The sequence below is a fragment of the Pipra filicauda genome, unplaced genomic scaffold (assembly GCF_003945595.2).
Source record: "Pipra filicauda isolate LSUMZ 115617 unplaced genomic scaffold, ASM394559v2 scaffold115_size4368891_pilon, whole genome shotgun sequence".
NCBI lineage: Eukaryota > Metazoa > Chordata > Aves > Passeriformes > Pipridae > Pipra > Pipra filicauda.
The window spans coordinates 3725660-3745014 of record NW_024103607.1 but is presented as its reverse complement, the minus strand read 5'-3'; the positions used below and the strand labels follow the sequence as shown (position 1 = coordinate 3745014).

The 19355-nt window shown below is 38.1% G+C and overlaps 1 protein-coding gene across 4 annotated transcripts in view; it reads left to right on the top strand.

The window, feature by feature from the left end:
- MYO16 (myosin XVI) overlaps positions 1 to 19355 on the top strand; it is a 361410-nt gene that overhangs the window by 101836 nt on the left and 240219 nt on the right. The gene's annotated exons all lie outside the window — the stretch shown is intronic.

The following is a 19355-nucleotide window of genomic DNA, read 5'->3' as shown; positions in this document are numbered from 1 at the left end:
TGCCTTTCTTCTTGTGAGATGATAAATCCCTAATAATAACAGACAGCAAGACATTTGTCCTGCTGATACTAGTCACATAATTGTACTGCAAAGTGGGAGATGTAGCCAAGCCATCTTCTGCATCCCATTCTTCCCCACTGTGACATAGACATGCTTGCACCTCCACGTTGCATTAGTGGACTCAGATCTTCTCTGATATGCATTCTCTGGTATTTGCTGAGCCTGCACATCAGCTGAGACTCATTTACAAGCAATTAGGAAATGAACTGAGCAATCAGGAAATAAACTGAGTGAATCTCAGGCCGAGTTTCTGCTTCAAATACAAGGCAGTCGAATGGATCTTGGTATTTTGGCCTCTTGAGGATAAGGGATATGCATCCTTCCTGAAGCAATGATGGAGTTCTTGGCACTCACAACAATGGGAAACAATAGCTGCTTTGAAAGAGGTGATTTTTTGAGCGTAAACTGATAAGCTTGCTATAACGAAAATAGTAGCTAAAAGTAATTGTGACAGTCCTGTACCTGAAATCCAACACAGGGGAAGCTAAAGCACTGTCTTTAGTTTCTGTCATCTTTTGGTATATTAGGTAGCCCACTCTTTCAGTCATCCTGCAGCATTATTGAAAATATAGGACGTTCAGAAATTATTTATATGTAGTGTATTTTGTTATAAAAATTCTGAAGTTGTAATGTAAACATGATATATACTACAAGGTCTGTCCTGTTGGCAGGTCATGGTAGTTCAGGGTAGAAAGTCCAGAGAGACATCAAACTCAGTCTTGCCACAAAAGAGTTACTCCTGTGAAAATCAGCATTACAAAAGGGAAATGCAGATTTCCTAAACCTATTTAAAGCCCATTTCATCCCTCTGATGGGCAATATGCTGATTCTGTGGCAGCATTGTGATTCTAAATAGCAGCAATACCAGTGTGTTAGCATAATGTCTGTAATAAGGATTCTTGGTCCTTTCCCGAAGTTGACCCTGACTCCCTGTTTTACTCAGCCCTCCTCAACTCTGCCAGAGCTTCTTCCTAACCCTGCAGGGCTGCTGGTGTGACCTTTTCCCATTCTCAGTAGGATGCTGAGATGGGGTGGCTGGGGACAGCCTTAATCTCTCTTCTCTCACCAGGGGGTACCGGGAGAAGATGATTTATAAAGCAGAACATACCAATATCCTACTTCTGCTGCGATATTCACTTCCGGGGGAAGCCTCCCAGGACTGGTCCTAGCCCCAGCATATTGGCTGCAGAGCAGCTGCAGGGGAAAAAACAGGGATCCTGTCTTGCCTCCCTTCCCATGATGTCAGTATCTCTAGCTATTAGAAAGATGTGATATTATTGTGAGATTGGTATTATCATGATATTTGAGAGGGTTGGAATAATCAATATAATGGAAGGTTTTAGTGTTATTAGTTATTTTAATGAGCACTGTATAATGTACAGTGTTATGATAAATTTCAGTTTAATTAATTAACAGAGTGTGTAAGTGAGCATAAAGGTGGGGCTGGTGCTGAACTGTAATTTGCATCTTAACAACTTTGGGCTATAAAAAGGGCTCAGGGGAAGAGAAACCAAAATGTATTCAGAAGAAGGATTTATCTTTAATCTGAGGTGGCAGATGAGCTGACCATCAGCTTTCAATAGGAGAATGTGTCAAAGATGTTATAGTGATCATTCCTATTCATAGAAAAAAAGGATAAAATAGTGTGAAATAGAAAACTGAGGCTGAAACTGAGCTGAAGTAAAGCAGACTTTTAATTATTTCTTTACTGTTTCCAAATCTACCAACTGACTTCTTATTTTTGCATCTTATTACATTAGGCTTGCTTATGCTTTTCTGTCCTTTTTTTCAGTACAAACATCTTGGTTGGTTACACACAAAATGTTCTGGAGAACACTGAGTTGTACTAACTGCGTCTGGCAAACATGTTGGGGCAAACTTAGTGAAGTTTAACTGTTGCCAGCAGTCTTTTTAAAAGCTGGAAGAACCAGGACATGGGCAGTAGTGACAGGTTTGTGAACGTAGGGTTCCATTACGTGCACCTGTTGTCAGGCAGCAGGAAACTGGAGAAAGGGGCTGAAGAATGATTACTGGGAATGTGTAACATAGACTGTTCATTGCAAACACTTTTATAATTAAGAAGAATGGGAATATATTCAGGTAGCCTGTCTCCTGTTGGGATTCTGACTTTCAGTCTACCTTTTTAGGTGTTTGATGATACTTCTTCTTCTCAAACTGATTGTAGGCAGCTTTCCTGATTTTTGCCTATTGCATGTGCAGGGACAAGTCATTAGAAAACAAGGCTCTGAGCATGACAATACCTTGTTATAAAAATTCCTCAAAGCCTTGCATGAGGATTGCTTTTTTGTGTATCAGTAGTTCAGAGGCATACTTGCTACTAGATGGGACAGAAAGATGAACGAATATGTTTACTAAAGACAGAATTTCAGTAATAGAAGAGATTTGTAGAAAGACAAAGTTATAAACAATGTTTTTATGCTTAATATTTAGGAAAGAGATGAAAAACAGGTGTAGCATTAAATCTCTCAAGCTGAGCCTTTGTCGTATAGCTGGAGTTTCCTTAAATTAGGCAAAAAAAGCACATCTTGATTTAAAAGAAGGTGACACTGGAAAAAAGAAGGATCTCTGTATGAAAGTTCGGATTAATCCTCTGTGCCTTCTCAAATTACAATAACCCACTCCACTGTTCACTTCCACCTTTAAAAATCTTACTGCCTTGTTTCCTATGATTAATATTTAATATCACCTTCTTTCATTCCATCCTCCTCCCAGAGGTACTTTAATTAGCATTTCTTTTGTGTACTGTCTGTCACAGCTACAGCCTTCTGAAGAGGCAGGGCTAAAATTATAATTCATAATTATTATGAATAATAATAATAAATAATAATAAATGAGAAATATTAAATGCATGTGATATTTATACACACACACACAGTTGTAGTGTGTTTAGTATGCTTACGTAACCTTCGTGACAAAAGAAAGCTCCCAAATTAAAAAAATTAAACTAATATTACTAGGAAATGAGACAAATTACACTGATAAGTAAGGTGCTGCGTAGTGACATCTTGAGGAGGGACAAAAAAAAGTCAATTTAATCTAATCTTAGTTTGAGGAATTTAAAACACAGTATGATCAAGAACATTGGACACAGAGCTACTGGGCAGCTACAATGTATTTGAGGGATTACATTCTCTGTATTTCCTTACTTTAGCATGCTCAGTCCTTTTAAAATTTAAACCAAAAAGTAGATTTCTCAGATTTTATAGTGCTTTGTTTCAGGATTGTGCTATAATTATTTAATATATTTTAATTTCGGATTACTATTTACTCTCACTCTAAATGTCATTAAAATCTTTTTTTTTTTCTACTGGGAAAGTATATGAGATTCATTATGCATGTAATAATAGGGAGGCTTCCCCATACAGAGCTATTTTGGATTTTACAGCTAGGTTCCTTTGAATCAGAGGAGAAAACTGTACATTAGACAGTAATCTAGAAGTGACTGTTGGCAAATATTGATTTACTATGAACTATTGTACAGGAAATCACAATACACATGTATGATAATTTATACCATTTAATATTTATTGTCCAGTCCTTAGAGAGATGAACACTAGACACTAAATAGTGAAGTCAGGAGACAGTTCAGAGCATATGAAATTCATGAAGTACACAAAAATTTTGCTGAATTGGGGCTTTTGGAAAAAAAGAAAAGTATACACTGTAAATTAATGCATTCGCAAGACAAATTCATGCATTGTGGACTGGGAACTCATGTCTGTAACTTTGGAAGACACTAACACAGCTGACTGTCCAACATGTTGCTTAGTGATTTAATCAGCCCTGTGTACAGGAAAATGAAGCATCAGATAACCATCTCAATCTACCCATTGATAAAGAAGTGTTTCAAAGGCCCAGAAGGTAGAGACACATTTTAAACGAGGGCAAATCTTCCTATAGGTTCAGCGTGGTTGTTAACTTTGTTTGGCTTCATGTGTGCTGAATTCAGCAACTTAAGGCATCTTCTTTGTTATGGCACAGGGAAACACACTGCCTTTAGTTATTGGGTAACAGATGTTAAGTAATTAAAGCAGCCCATTTCAAAAGCAATCATAAAATCACAGGGAGATAAAATTTGAATACATTTGAATTCCTGCAGGATTCCATATGTGCTTTTGGTCCATGTGTTTACATTTTTTGTAATTTGGTAAAGCTGATATGGGAACTGGATATGAAACTATTTCTTGTTGATAAAAATATGTGTGATTCCTAATATACAACACTTATTTAATTGGAAAAAGTAAAACTCACAGAAAAAGGTATGACATGTAAAAAAAGTGAAGGATAAGCTCCAGGCTGTAGGTTTTATCTAGGCCTTTTGTTCTACCTGTAGACTGTCTAACCACAGGAGTGCCTCTGCTCCATGGCCACTTTTTTCTTAGCCCGGAAATCTCCCTGGTTTGTTTCAGCTGCTGTTTTTGTCTCTCCACATGCCCAGAACTACCTTGATTTGAACAGTTATCCTCTGCTGTACCAAGCAGGGAACTAAAGACAAAGCCTCCCTCTATTTTGGGTCTCTCTGACTAGGCGGATTCACACCAAATGCAATTTATCTGTCTTATGTTCAAGTGCAGTTATACCTTCTTCCTTTTCTCCACGAAGCTGAGATTGGAGCTGTCAGCCCCCCATTTTTGCTAGCCCATAGGTTGTGCCTGTGGGTTGCTTTGAGAGCCATTCTGTGCATTTCTCTCTCCCACTGCCTCTTCTTTCCTCTGCTGTCCTCACACCTCAAGTATCCCAAGCAGTGTCCAGCCTGGCATGGCTTTCTCCTGGGGAAGGGGCCGGAGAAGCAAACAGAATCTAGATGGTCTTGTTTGCAGTATGGTAACTGCAGAAAGTTGACTGAATAGTAAACTGTTGTACAAAAACCTCAGTGCTATCATCTTCCCTGCTGCTGTGTTTTGAAACAGGAATATATTCTAGACTATTTGCAGTCCTGTTTCACATGCTTAAGCTCTGAATAAATACTTGAGATATGTGTTTGAACTTCGTGATTCCTATTTGGTGGTTTTGGGTGTCTCAAAGTTCACCCTGAAGGATTTGTTGCTCTCTGAAAAACATGCCTTTTTCTTACTGATATAGAGAGTTTGTGGAAATTCAACTCCTGGATTTTTGTCTGAATCACAGATTTCTAAAATGTAGGCACTGAATTGCTTGCTTTCCATTCTTGAACTTTAACCCTGTATATCCAAACAAAACCATGCTGGTTAACTAGAAATCGTAGTTTTAAATGTTGATTCAATTAGAAGTGTAAAGTATAGCATTTATGAGGGAACCTTTGTAAAAACACACATATTTAAAAAAAATTATTTACTTTTTAACATATTTTCAACATTCTCAACTATTTAGTTTGGTAAACTATGATATAAAGCTTTTTGGCAGTGGGACAAGTCAGTAAGTAAATTATTCGTGACTTTGCATGATCAGAATATTATTCAAAATGCTTTCACAAACTAAAATGTCAAGAAAAAATATTTAGAAGACCGTTGCCCCTAAACAAGAATCCAGCTTTTTAACAGCGTGATCTGGTCTGAAACAGATAATCTTTATAGACATATATCTGTTCTTTGTGTATTATTATTATTTTAAACCTATCAAGCTCATTTATATTTCCATGTTGGTGTTTTTCTCCACAAGACCTTCCTTTACACTTAATAGTAAAATGTTTTTCTGGCACCCAAAAGCATCAAGACACACAAGGACTAATCAGTCACAAATTTGCTGTCATGCCAATAAAGGGTCATTAAGCCATTAGCGACCAACAAATTGACACCTGGCATTCTTCCTATTCATTTCAAAGGGGATCCACAGTGGGATGCAAGGCTATAAATTGGTAGCAATCAGACACCTATTTGCTCCGTGAAAGACCATGCATCCGTGCATCCACTGAGTAGCAGGTACGGCTGACATTCCCTGGATATTGTTATAAGTCACACTGATTAAAAAAGAAATTTGCTATGATGGCAGAAGACCCTTGTCTATACTTGTGAAATAAAAAGAGAGCAAGAATAGAAAATTTTCTATGTGATTGGCTGTTGATTTCTTCTCCAGCATAATTATTGTGCTTCAGATGGATTTCCAATAATATTTCAGTACAAAGGGGCAACTTTTTTGTATCCATCTTTCAATATCACTTACTTTAAAATGTTTTCATTTAAATCACAGATTACTCTATGATGGAAATAAAGCTGGGAAACTACAGTAATCAATAGTTAATAACCTTTTGTGGCTTTTCCACTTTTTTTTACAAGCAAACCTTTAAAGCAATAATACAGTTCTTTACAAAAAATAAACTGCACTTCTAATAATTCCTTAAAAATGTTTTCATTTTTTCAATTCAACTTTAGAAGCCTTTTTCCATCAGGGTATACTCTTAAATTGCTACACTGGAGAAATAAAATAATACAAAATGGAATACTTAAGCATAAGACTGGGAAAAGACCTTATTTTGGGATCTTGCAACATACAGACTTTATTTTATGACTGTCATATTAACTGACAGATTGAGAAGAACAGTTGTTCAGCACTAAGCCTGTCTGAGTTCAAAAAGCATTTGGACAATGCTCTCAGGCACATGGTGTGATTCTTGGAGTGTCCCATGCAGGGCCAGGAGTTGGACTTGATCCTGATAGGTCCCTTCCAACTCACCATATTCTATGATTATTTCCTTCTGTCTGAATCATAGTACCTTTCCATGTAAAAACACAATTACATGCGAGAAAGAAACAGGTTTATTTATATACTGCCTAGTTTTTCTTCCTCGATACAAGTTCTATCCACAAAGTATATATACTGCTTATTATTTCAGTCATCTTTCTATTCTCTGTGACATACTTTGGAGGATTATTTTTTTCAGTACACATCTTAACTCGATCTGCAAGGTTTTTAGCTGTTAAAACCTTTTGCAATTCGTGCTGACAGTGAACAAACTCTATAGCTATAATATAAAGAAATAAGTTGTATGGCCTAATGTAAACGCAGCTGATTCTTCTTGATTATTGTTAATTGCAGCCATCGTAGTAATAGGCTATTACAGTGGAGGAACTGAAGGTTGCAAAAATACAATCAATGAATCTAAGGGAATGGATAATTTAGCTTGTGTTTCTGTGTGAATTGCATCTAAGAATGAAGGTGGGAATGTGAGTAGTTAAGGTGAAATTCACAATATTTCTGAATGTCCAGCTTTAAACAAGGATTTTAAGGATATGCAAAAGGTTCAAGGTAGAATTCAGACAGTCAGCCTGGAGCCACGTAATGCTTTCTTACTGTTTCTTTCTGATTAGTACAATGCAGTGTGTATGTGACCTTGAAGCAATACACACACTGTCATTTTACAGGGCAATGAGATGGTTATGGGCGGTAATTTCTCACACCATCCAGTGTTTAGGGTTTTGATTACATTTAGACTCAAAAGGCAAGCATGACAGCTACAGCACTAAATCCTTGAGCTAGGGTCTGTGCTCCAGATTTTCGCTATCACAACTATTGCTGACATACAGTGGCAGTTTTTTCTAGACTTCCACATTTACCCATTGACAGTATAGAAAATATTACTTGAAGTGTTCTTACAGCTGGAAGTATCTGTGTGAAATTTGAACTGCTGCTTTGTTTCTTAGTCTGCTAAGGGACATCCTGTAATAGGGTACCAACTACCAATCCTTTTAATAAAAACCATCTGAACTCGTCTGGTTTATCAGTTCCTATACAGGATGAACGTTGGTCTTCTTTTGCCTTTAAGCCCCTCCCTAAAAATCCTGTGGATCAAATATTTAGAACTATACAAGTTGGACAGAAAAAGGCAGATGTAAAGCCCAAATATATGTACTTCTTCTGATTTTCACATGGGAATTCCTTTTTTATCCCACTCTGTATATGTGGTTTTGGTTCTATACATGCAGGCTCTCCTGGTTTAGTCCCTATCTCTGTTGGTAACTTAGGCACTTGGAGCGTGGGGTTTTCCCTGGCTTCTCCTTGATTTATCAGCTTTATGTACCGGATTCATGTCAGGTGTGTCATTTGAGCAAATGAGAATGTGTGGAATTTTATATCACTTGGGAAGTTTGAGGCTCTGTAGTGGTAGCTCATCACTGCAGCCCAGACCTGTGCTGTGGCTCCATATGGACATGGATTCATTGGTATTGGTCAGAATTGAGAACTTCTGTCAGGTAATGTGATGTTGGTTGCTCCTAACTGTTGTTGACATCAGTACTGTTGAATTCATAGAGTTGTAAGATTGGTCAGGCTAGAGAGGACCTCAGGAGGTCTGTAGTCCAGTATGATGCTGAATTTTGCAGAGGAATGAGACAACTAGGGCATTGAACTAATGCAGCTCTTATTTTTGTGCAAGAGCAGACTAAGCAAAGCAGAGAAGTTCCTGTTGAGAGCAACTGATAATTCTACTTCAAAATGAAATTAAACCATCAACTTGTATGTCAGGCTTTTGCTTTCTGTAAGCTATAAAAAAAGCTATATACCAGGTACTGTGTGAGTGTAATTTTGCCTTCTCCATGCTGGCCAAAACTGCAGTTCACACTGTGGCAATCCATACCTGTAAAACCATAAGTAAAACATAAGTAAAGTAAAATATGGTTTGTGCTGGTTTTGTGCTGGTTGCCCTGGCTTTGGAGTAATATCTGGCCCTTCTAGTGGCTCACCGGGATCAAAGAAGAGATGTTGATTATTAAAATAGGAGGCAAAGGGTCTGTTTCTCATATATCACCTTCTAGGTTCCCCAGGTCCTCAAAGGCTTCACTACTAATCCCATGTAAGTTCACTTTACGTAAGATTGGTGTGTAGATTTAGCCATCTGTAAGCTTGGTGATATTGAATGCAGAACTGTTTGTGCTTCAAGTTTGTCTCTTTTAAATGAACCATTATAAATCCATCATTTCAGTCTTCTGTGTCCCTGTATGTTTTTTTCATTTCAAATATTGAACATTGAAACAAGTCAAGTCTACATTGCTGCAATCTTCAACTGCCCAAGTCTGGCAGCCTTACCTCAAAGCAGGTACATGGAGATGTTTTCCTTTTCTTATTCTGAAGTGGTTTAAGAAAGTGTTAGTCAGAGGTTTCAAGTTTGATATCTCTTTCCTTCCATGATGGCTTTGTACATGTGATCTGTTGTTCTTGGGGTGATGATGTGTTTATTGCTGATTTTTCAATTGCTTTTAATTTTCAGCATATTGATAGAGGTGGTGGTTGCTGTAACTGGTGTGGGAAATGAAGGTGCTAGCCAGAATACACTGAATATGGAAGCATCCAGTAACAGCTGTGGGATAAGAGGGCGTGGAAACAGGATGATTTTCAGAGGGCTGCACTTGCACAGTCAGAGCAACACTGAATGGAGTAAATAATGACTCCTGTCTGGACCTGACTGTGGGTGATTTATTCTCCTTGGTGGATATCCAGGCCACCCATCAGGGAGACTAATAAGTATTTCAGTATGTATTAAAACAAATTTAGTTGAGATAAGACCCTTATTAGTGTCGTTAGGCAACTTAACAGTTGCCTTTTGGTTGCACCATTGTTGTAGTCACTATTGACAGAAGATGCGTAGTCTGTGCAAAGAGTACACAGCAGGCAAGTGTGAAAATTAGTATTTGGGCCCCCTTGTCAGAAACGGATAAAGGTTACAAAAGTTGTTGTGTTATATTGTAAAATATGTCAAGTCTGTCCTCTGCCAAGTATGAAAGAATTCCTTGCAGATGGGGAGTTCGGGAGCCAGTATGTGAGAGAAGCTCTAGCTATAACTGTCAGACCCTTTATCTCCCCGTGCTTTGGTTGGAAAGAGATGTAAAATCAGAAAAGAATGAAGAAGATTTAGAGACCAGCAGATATAAACTGCTTGGATTACCACTAGGAAAAGTATAATACATTTCAAGCATGCAGCAATTCAGCCAAATCAAATTTTGGAAGACAAGTAATGAGGAATGTAAACATCTTTGAGCTAGGTGCACAGGCAGAATGTAGAACATTGCAGAAAACAGACATAGTTATTTTTAATGAAGACTTCTTATAACTAACCAATATGCGAAAACATTCGTATTTGTTATTTGTAATGCACAGGCATTAGGAGGACTTGGTAACCAGCATGTTGCAATCAATGCAATAAGTGCTGAATAGGAGTGTAAGGTAATATTTGAAGAGCTTACCCAAGCTGAAGTATTCATGCAGCAGGCGTGCTTTTTATATTCATGTTTATATGGGAGATGTGACTGGATCCCATATCCTGCTTTCCCGCACTGATCATGGCTGTTTGCGCAGACAGGTAATCTCTCCAGACCTCGCAAGTCAGTTTCTCAGCCACATTTGCTTAGCAGAGTAGGAGGAGCTCCACACTGCTTCTCCAGAAGCTCAATTTTCTGAATACCTCTCTGTGAGGTGATTCTATCCTTGAGTTGACAAGGAAAGCAGATCCTGTATTCCATCACCTCCAACAGGAAGATGTGTCTCATATGTGTAAGGACTCATTAGCCTTTGAAACCTTATATGTTGTATTAGGATAAAAAAAAGAAATGGAGAGGTGTGGGTTTGCATTGTCAAGTAGAAGAGAACCATTAAGAAGTTTAAGATGTTATTCTCCGTTGGTTTTTGCCAACTAAAGGACTCTGAATGCTGATATTGCTGAAAAATGTGTGACAATAATACTCCAAAATCTGACTTGTCTCCATGTGTTTTAAAACTCTGTAGAAGTGAAGAGGGGAATAACTTCATGTGTGCACAGGACTCTTTTTACATCTCTTGACCATCTCTGAGATGTCCAGAAAAGGATGCTGGTATCAGTAGTCTGAAGTGTGTTGATAGTTTAAGATTTACGATACAGCAGGATGTATTTCAACCAGAAAATGTTTCACAGCACACAAATTATTATGTGCTAAAAATGACCTATATAAATAAAAGGGGTTTTAGTCAGAAAACCTTAATTTTGTGGACATTCTAGGTGTCCAGGGTGGTACAGTAGAGACTTGATTCTTCTCCCGTGAAACCTGTGGAAGTGTATAAGGGACTGGAAATCCTTCTGGAGGTGATAGTTTGTTCAAATTTAATTAAATACAGGTAAATGCTGTAAGGGCACCATGAGGGCCAGCTGCTCCCTGCTGTGTGGAACAGTGGGAGCGTGAAGGCCACCCTAGGGCAGCTGGACAGGGCCTGGCAGCCAGGGCCTGTCCCACCATCCCAGCTGGATGTTATACCAGTGCTATATTTTCTAATTCAGAAAATTTCATTCATAATTTTTTGATGCTGTTCTTACCGCGATTCTTGCTGCATGCTCTTTGTGTCAGATTTAGCAATTGTGTGGCTGCAGAGTAAGTCGGTTTAGCACACTGATCCAAGAGAGAGAGCACCACCCCCTAAAATCAACAGCTAAAATCTGTGTCACCTCTCTGAACCAATTCACCTCCCTGTTGCACAGCTGATGCAAAGAAAGGAGAGGAACTATACAGGCATCTTGGAGCAACTGACTTGATTTTAACGGTTTCCTAAGAATACCAAATGACACTTAGAAAGTGTGTTTCTAACACAGTTTAAAACTAACTAAAATTGAGGTTACTCTCCCTTCTGTCCTGCTCTGGTTCTGTCCTATCCGTTTGTTCTCCCATCTTTAAGCTTGGGAAGTGAGAGCCAGGGAGATGAATGATGTGGAAACTGTCTGTCATAAGGTTGGCCTTCAGCTGGTTTAGCTCTCCATACCAGTTCATGGCAGAGTGACATGGGTCACTTCTATGCAAGGATGAGGGCAGGAATGTGAATGGATGCATAAACAAGAGGGAAGAAGCTCTGATTTTGACAATGTAAACTGTCACAGATTACACTCTGTGAAAGGTGGTTTCTAAGCTCCATATGTCAAGTGGTGAGATATTCCAGGAACCACATAATTCCTTCATAGTTCTGGTCACTCATCTGCCACAGACACGACTATTTTTGATAAAGGCATGGATAATTAATGCCCCTAGTTTCTTCCATACTGCCTGGTTTAAGTTTGCTTCCTTGGGCACTGCATGCTCTGGGAACTCCACTAGACACACAGAATCTAACACCAGTGGTCTACAGCTGGTAATTAGTACCATTTAGCAGCTGCTAAGCAGGATAATAGTCTGTTATCCTTGAAGATCTCTAATAGGAATCGTAATGAGTTCCTTACAAGGCTTCTAAACCAGATGGCATAAACTTGCTCTGCATGGAGTGAGAGTTAAGAGGGAGTGACTCTTACTTCATATGGCATATAAGTCAGCAGTAATTTGATTTATGCCAATGAAGTAATGTTGGCATAGGATCAACATAAATGTTGGGTGAAACAGAGGAGGTGTACAGTCTGTTCAGCTGAAAATTTGTGTTGTATGCAAATTCTTTAACTTACACTGGGGGAAAACATGGGTATGACAATGGTTTTCAAATTAAGGTACTGGCCACAGAATGAGTTATTTTGCTGATGTGTGTTTTAGTATTTATCGTTTAATGACTATGGTACTGGAAAGCTGCAAATTCTCAAATAAGTTTAACATACTGAGTGAAATATTGTAAAGATCTGAAACTTTTAGTCAATTCTACAAGCACTTCAATGTACAGTCAGGTGTTTCCGTAGCTGAAAAGTTGGCCTAAAAAATTACACTGGTAATTTAAAAAACTTTCAAATTGACACATGTTTCTAAGGTGAACCTAGCGGGGTGTGAGCTTTTGTAATTACCGACTGTAGCCTGAGGATAAAATTCTTGCTGGTTTTAGTCATCTCTGTCAGGATCTCCAGGAGAATCCACACACAGGGGACAGATAAAATATGTGTACAGAATGAAATAGGTTACTTAAATGCGAAGATATTAAGTTTCTTTTTTTATAAATCTCATTGGCTAGTTGGAAGTGAAAGCTTTGAGACTAGCCATGTTGAAGTTTACTGTATGATCAACTACTTTCCCCTAAGGTTAATTTTAGAGTGTTCAACTAATGATAAATGTTAAAAAGCTTTGTTTCTATTGTAATTTTATCTCACTAACAGACATTCCAAATTCAGTCAGGTCTGTGCTACCAGTTTTTGATGGCACAGCTGTTTTGACCTAGGAAGTAGCTATGCTGGCAAAACCCTGCTGTGCTATTAGCTGTGATGATAGAACCAATATTTTTAGCTAAGCATGTGTTATTTTGCAAGGTAGTGTTGAATCATTTTAGCAATAGCTCTGTTATATACCAGGTCATAGTTACTGTGAGATAAAATTACAGCTTTATTAACAACTAGGGCAGACCTTACAGCAGCAGTGCTCTCCCTCTGGCCTGGACAAAGCTCTAGCTCCTGTAGAGTTAATTCAAAATGGAGGCAAAACAGGGGATCACCATCATTGCTTTGTGATGCTGGGTGTGCCCCTTGCAGTAATGTCTTTGCACTGTAGAACTCCAGTCTTCTCTAAATTACTGTGATTTACACCAGGATTTTTCTACATCACTCTAGATATTTTCAGTGCTTATATTTGCAAGTAAATGGTGTAAATTAGGGTCCTTTTATTTGAAAAAGTAACTATAAAGTAGGAGGGAGTTAGACACTGAACTGAAAAGGCAAGAAAATAAGACCTTAGGAATAAAGATCAAAAAAAAAAAAAAAAAAAGGAAAGAAAAAAGAGAGAGAAAGAAATCATATAAACAGATGTAGCTGTTAGGTAAGGTGACCCAATAACTGCTAAGTCGTGTTCCTCTGAAAGGATTTCAGAGTCTACACTGCTCTTCCATGTGAGTAGCTGTCTTCTCAGAGTTGAAAACAGATTCTTTGCCTGTCATATCACATCTTAACTGCTACCCATTGTCACTTTTGTGTGAGGAGATAGATTAATTTGTAGCACTCCTTGGGCACTTTTAAAGATTTTTCTAGGCACTAGGATTTTTCAGGCCATCGGATTTGTGGCCTTAATATTTTCCAGTGGAGACACAGACTGCATTACGTTTAATGTGTATAGAAATAAAAAAGGGCCAACTTGCATGAAGAAGTTTTAAATTTAGCGATTCTTGAATAAGTGTAGTCCCTAAATTCATAAATTATTCTGGCTATGTCTACAGTCATAGAAATGTCTGCCCCAGGAGGGAACTGTGACTCTCCTCATGGAGTTTGACTTAGTGTCTCTGTGGCCCAGAGACATAACCATTAGTTTCTATGTGGTTTTCCAGTTCAAAGTACCTCAGATAACAGGAGGGCTGTGCCCTTGACTTCAGAGTGATAGTGCATTGGCAGGAAGCTGTCAAGGTGGTGAATGCCTGGGCATTAACAGGAACAAAGTTTACACTAACTGGCAGCTACTCCTCAGAGAAACAATTAATAGAAGGATACACTGGTATACAGCACAGTAGATGGCCAACTGTTAGGTTTCACAAATGTTAGGCACCTTTATTTTTATCTTTTCTGTTACTACTCAAACTGAGTTTGCTGTGAATGCAACATTGCCCAGCTCCTAAGTTTGTGTTACCATCAGTAGCTGATCTCTGGTGAGTTACTGATAGCCCTGGCATTCTGAATTCACCTTTCAGGCTGTCACTTCAGATCAGTACTCCTTTTGTCTGCAGCATGTAAGGTCATAAATAGCTCTGTATGACAGGGTAGCTAGATTATATTCAGCACAGCACAGTGTAAGTACTAGTTACTGCCATGTATATCAAAATTTTTAATGCATTATGCACCGCAGTTATACAAAGCTAAACAAAACTAAAATGTGTTAGGTAATTGTCATGTTGTCATCATCAAGTTGCTATAACAGCTAAAAAAGTTAAAACAAAGCTCCAAGGAAACCAAGACAAGCCCAGGAAACGTAAGCCTTACAGCCCTAGTTCCACATGCAAAGTTAGTACAAGACCTGTGGGTGGTAACAGGCACAGCAATAATGACTTTAACTGCATTATAAGGCTACATAATAAGGTGTAATATAGTCAATAAAATCAATGGAATGTGGAAAGCTGTTCAGCTCACTGGAATAATTTGGTTAAAATTGTATCATTGGGCATATGTGGAAAGCTATGTTGATTATTATCTTTCTTTACTGATGAGACTTCAGTGCTTTCAAATGCTTTCTAAAACACCTTTATTAGATATGAAATCAGCTATGAAATTCTGTTCTAAGTAGTCAATAATTTTGTGTATCAAATCTAAAAGACATCAGTGAATGGATGGACCTGTTTATACATACAAAAGAAGGGCTTGAGAGTTTGCCAAAAATTTTACTCTGGGTTGTTTTTTTTAAGTAAATATCAGCTTCCTTCCATAAAGTCAGTTTTCAGTCTTATCTTTTCTGGAAACTTTTCTTCAGTGAAGGATTGCAAATAAGATAGGTTTTAAAAGGAAGTCTTGTGAAAACTTCCTTAAAAGTTGCATTAATTAAGAGATACATAGCATTACTTGAATATAGCTTTGTATTATTTTCTGTCCTCATTAGGGCAATTCATCTCAAATTACTAGCAGTAGCTAGAGTAGTTCTATCAGGAGGATTTTCTTCTGACTAGTAAAGTCTTAAGTAAATGACCTAAATGAGTTGCATAGTATGAAGGGGAATTTATTTCTGTGATCTTCTCTTCTTGATTTTCCTTTTTTGTTGTTGTTTTTTGCATTTTGCAGAGGGGATGAATTCGAGGAAAGGGGAATTTTTTTTTTTTACTTGTTTTTATATGCAGAGGAATGTAGAACATAACACTCATTCAGAAGAAGGACTCTGGCCCAGCTGAAAAGAGAGTTTTCATATCTTGCCCTGGAACTCTTTGTGATGAGAATTTCCTTAAACACTGATCAAACTACATGCAATAATGAGGAAAAATACAGCAGGCAAAGAAAAGAACTACCGAGCTTTTATCCACATACCCTAATGTTTTTGTATGTGACTAATAATTTGTTTATGGTTACAATTATTTAATATTCTGCTTTAAGTTCACAGTTTACTTATTAATTCTGTCTACTGTAATCTTGGTCTGCTGGCAGAAAAAAATCAAGGCAAACCCATTAATTTTTGTGGATTTCGATCTTGGCTCTAGAAATGGTCATTTCTTAGTTTCAACTGCAAGGAGTTGCTAAATGGATCTGGAAAGACATTACTTCATTTTGCATAGCTTCTCTACAAGAACCAAGCCCTTGGTGGACTGCTGGGAGGAAGAGATTCAATAAATTGCCCATCTTTTTTATACCTGAGTAGCCAGTTTCTTTCTGTCACATGGTAATATTTTAAACTCCAGATGAAATTCTTGTGGAATACTGTTGGAAATGCAATTTCCCAACCAACTGACTTTCCTTTATGTCCTTCTCCTGCCAAAAGAGAGAGGTCTTTATCCTCTGTCTTTGCTTAGAAGGGCCTACCCAAAAGCCACTGTTGGTGATCCCAAGGTTCTTAATGATTGAGTTCATCTCAATTACCCAGCAAGAAACTCCACATTTTATTTTTGCTGGTGTTACTTTGTGCCATTAGAGTCAGTTCCCAGATGCAGAAGTAGCCAGAGGTAAAGGGTGTGTAAGTCCCTTTATGAGCAGGGGAAGGGAACAGATTCTTAACTTGTTAATTGTCTTATCCCATCTTGTAGAAAGACAGAATGAGGATGCTGTTTCATTAACAACCTTAGTCAGCATAAGATTTCTGCCACCAAACCACAAATTCAACCAATACCTGCCCTCCTGAAAAACTTCCCCACAAACAAAACCCCCACCACCTTACTGGTCCAGTTGAATGTGCAACTGTATAGGTAGAGAGAGCTGGCACAAGGGAAGAGTGGGCCATTGTGCTGGTTTAAAAGTTAACCAGCAGGGGAAATGAACTCAACTCAAAAGAGAGATTATAAGTCAGAATAACAATTTAATAAAATAATACAATAAGTATGATTATACAGACAAGCAATTTGGTTTTAACCCACAAAACCCAAATGTATAACCCAGCACCCTGGGGCATGAACAAAGTGGTGTTTCTTGTCCCCCCCTCCCCCCCCCGAGTCCAAAGTAAAGGGAGAGGGGAAAAAACCTGCTGGTGGGAGAGCTGTTGCAGTCTGGTCAAAAGTGGTGATTGCAGTCCAGTTGAGGGTGGTGAGCTGCAGTCTGGTTGAGAGCGGTGAGCTGCAGTCTTCCTCTGGATCCCACGAGTGGTAAAAAGGTTCTAAAACTCCAAGTTTATATATTCTCCAGTTCAGGCAGGAATGCTCAGTCCTTCCTTCAGAGCGGGGAATTCCATAAAGGGGTATGAGGATGCTCAATCCTTTCCTCAGAGCGGGTAATTCCATAAAAGGGTATGAGGACAGGAATATCTACAGGCCTCTACTGCTAACAATTTCTGGGAAATGGCATGGAAGGCTATAGGATACACAGTTTTGGGTTACACCCATTCCATGATGAACTGGTCTCAGCTGTCCTAACTAGGACAGCCATGAAGTGGATAACATGACTCTTCCATTTTGACAGCAGTACAGCCTGTGAGAATACACTATAAAGATGGCATTTTCAAATAATTATATACTCTCACAATGTCATCAGTTAAAGCCTCCTTGAGAATAGAATGATATCTGCAAATCACACTTTAAAGGACTATCTACATTAATTCCTGTATTTGCAAATGAGACTCTCATTTCAGGTGGAATCAAGCCATAGTTCACATATTTAACCCACGTATAGAGTCCATAAGAAAGAATGCTACATAAAAACACTGTATTAAGTGTCTGAGAATCTGAAATAAGCTGATTTTTTTTCCCCCTGAAAAACAGGAATGGAGGAAGGGAACAACTTGGAGTGTTAATTTGTTCAGGTGAAATCATGGTGGGATTTGGAAGATGAAATTACTTTCAGAACCTTAAGAAATTTTCTGCAATATGGAATTAATATTTTCAACCCTACTAAGAAATGGCATGGCATAGGAACACTGAAAATATTAACTCTTGAGGAGGATGTAGTTGCACACCTATTTAAGGAGGGAGGACTTAAAATAAATCTTTACTCACTAAAACCTGAGGTAGAGGGAGCATCTCCATATGCAATTTAGGTATTAAGCCAAGAAAGGAACTTTGTTCAGAACTTTTATTTTTAATGATTTCTCTCTGGATGAGGACAATTTTGTGTTTTATTATGAGATTTGTGGATCTGAGAGCAGAAAGAAATGCTTTGCTTTTTGTTGTTCATCCGGTACTCCCAAAGTTATGAAATTTTGTAAATATTTCTCTACCCTCCCACTCTGGTTGAGTGCTTTTCATCTTGCTTAACGGGTGTTGTACAGTTTCTTATACTCCATGTTACCTAATGTTCCAATTCTACTTTTGGTGGACATGGGGGGGGGGCAACAGAGATTTCTGAGAGGGATTAGCTTTCAAAGTGGCATTTGCCAGAACATAAAAGTCTTTTACAGTTATGTAAATTCAATGAGGCAAAACCTTTGATGAGGAGAAATAAGTACCATGGAAGTATTCATAAAGTATGAATTTATACAGCGCTTTGGATTGATCTTTGATTTTCAAATCTTAGAGTAAAAGATTAAATGAATTAACTGTTGTAAATATTTGTAAATATGTTGTAAATATTTGTCCACTATAGCAGTGTGCTTACTATGTAAAGTATTTAGTAATAGTAATGCCAAGTGTTTCACTTTAATTTTACAGGCTTGCAACCATTTAGCCAAATATTCTTTCTTAGGCTGAATTTTTCTAGGGCACCTGATCAAAAATAATTCAGCACATTCAGAAAACATTGCTTCTGTTAGTTGACAGTATTTGAAAAAAAAACCTGACCCCTTTCAAATAGGTCAACTGACTGTCTAAATGCTGTAAAAAGTTCAAATGAAGAGTGAAAACGGAGCTGCAAGATATTCTTGAGAAAAAGAAAACACGTACAAAAAATGCGTAGATAGGGAAGAGATTGTGTTTAGGAGTCTCTTGATGGATTCACAGAAGTTAGAAGGGCCTTGAGACAAATATATGGCCCTCCCGTGGGAAAAAGCCACAGTGGAACAGATTTCTGGGATATTCACTACTTGAAATTTCTTAGAAGTTGTTTGCACAAGTCCATCCAGTATCTTAACTAGGGATTCAAACCAAGTTTTCCAAATGATAGAGACAGAACCAGCTGAGCTCCTACTCAGGAAACATTATTGACAGTTATTCTCATGGAGAGGGGCCTTTTAAAAGGGTTCTTTATGCGAGTTTATTGAAGACAGGGTTGCAGTGCTGGTGTGAATTCCCCTGATAATGTCTGGCATTGCTACTGTGCAATTCTGTTCAAGGAATGAACACTGTTACCATGAATTAGTCAATGCTTTGATTTAGAGTGAAAAGGTTATAAAGGCAATGGGGAAAAA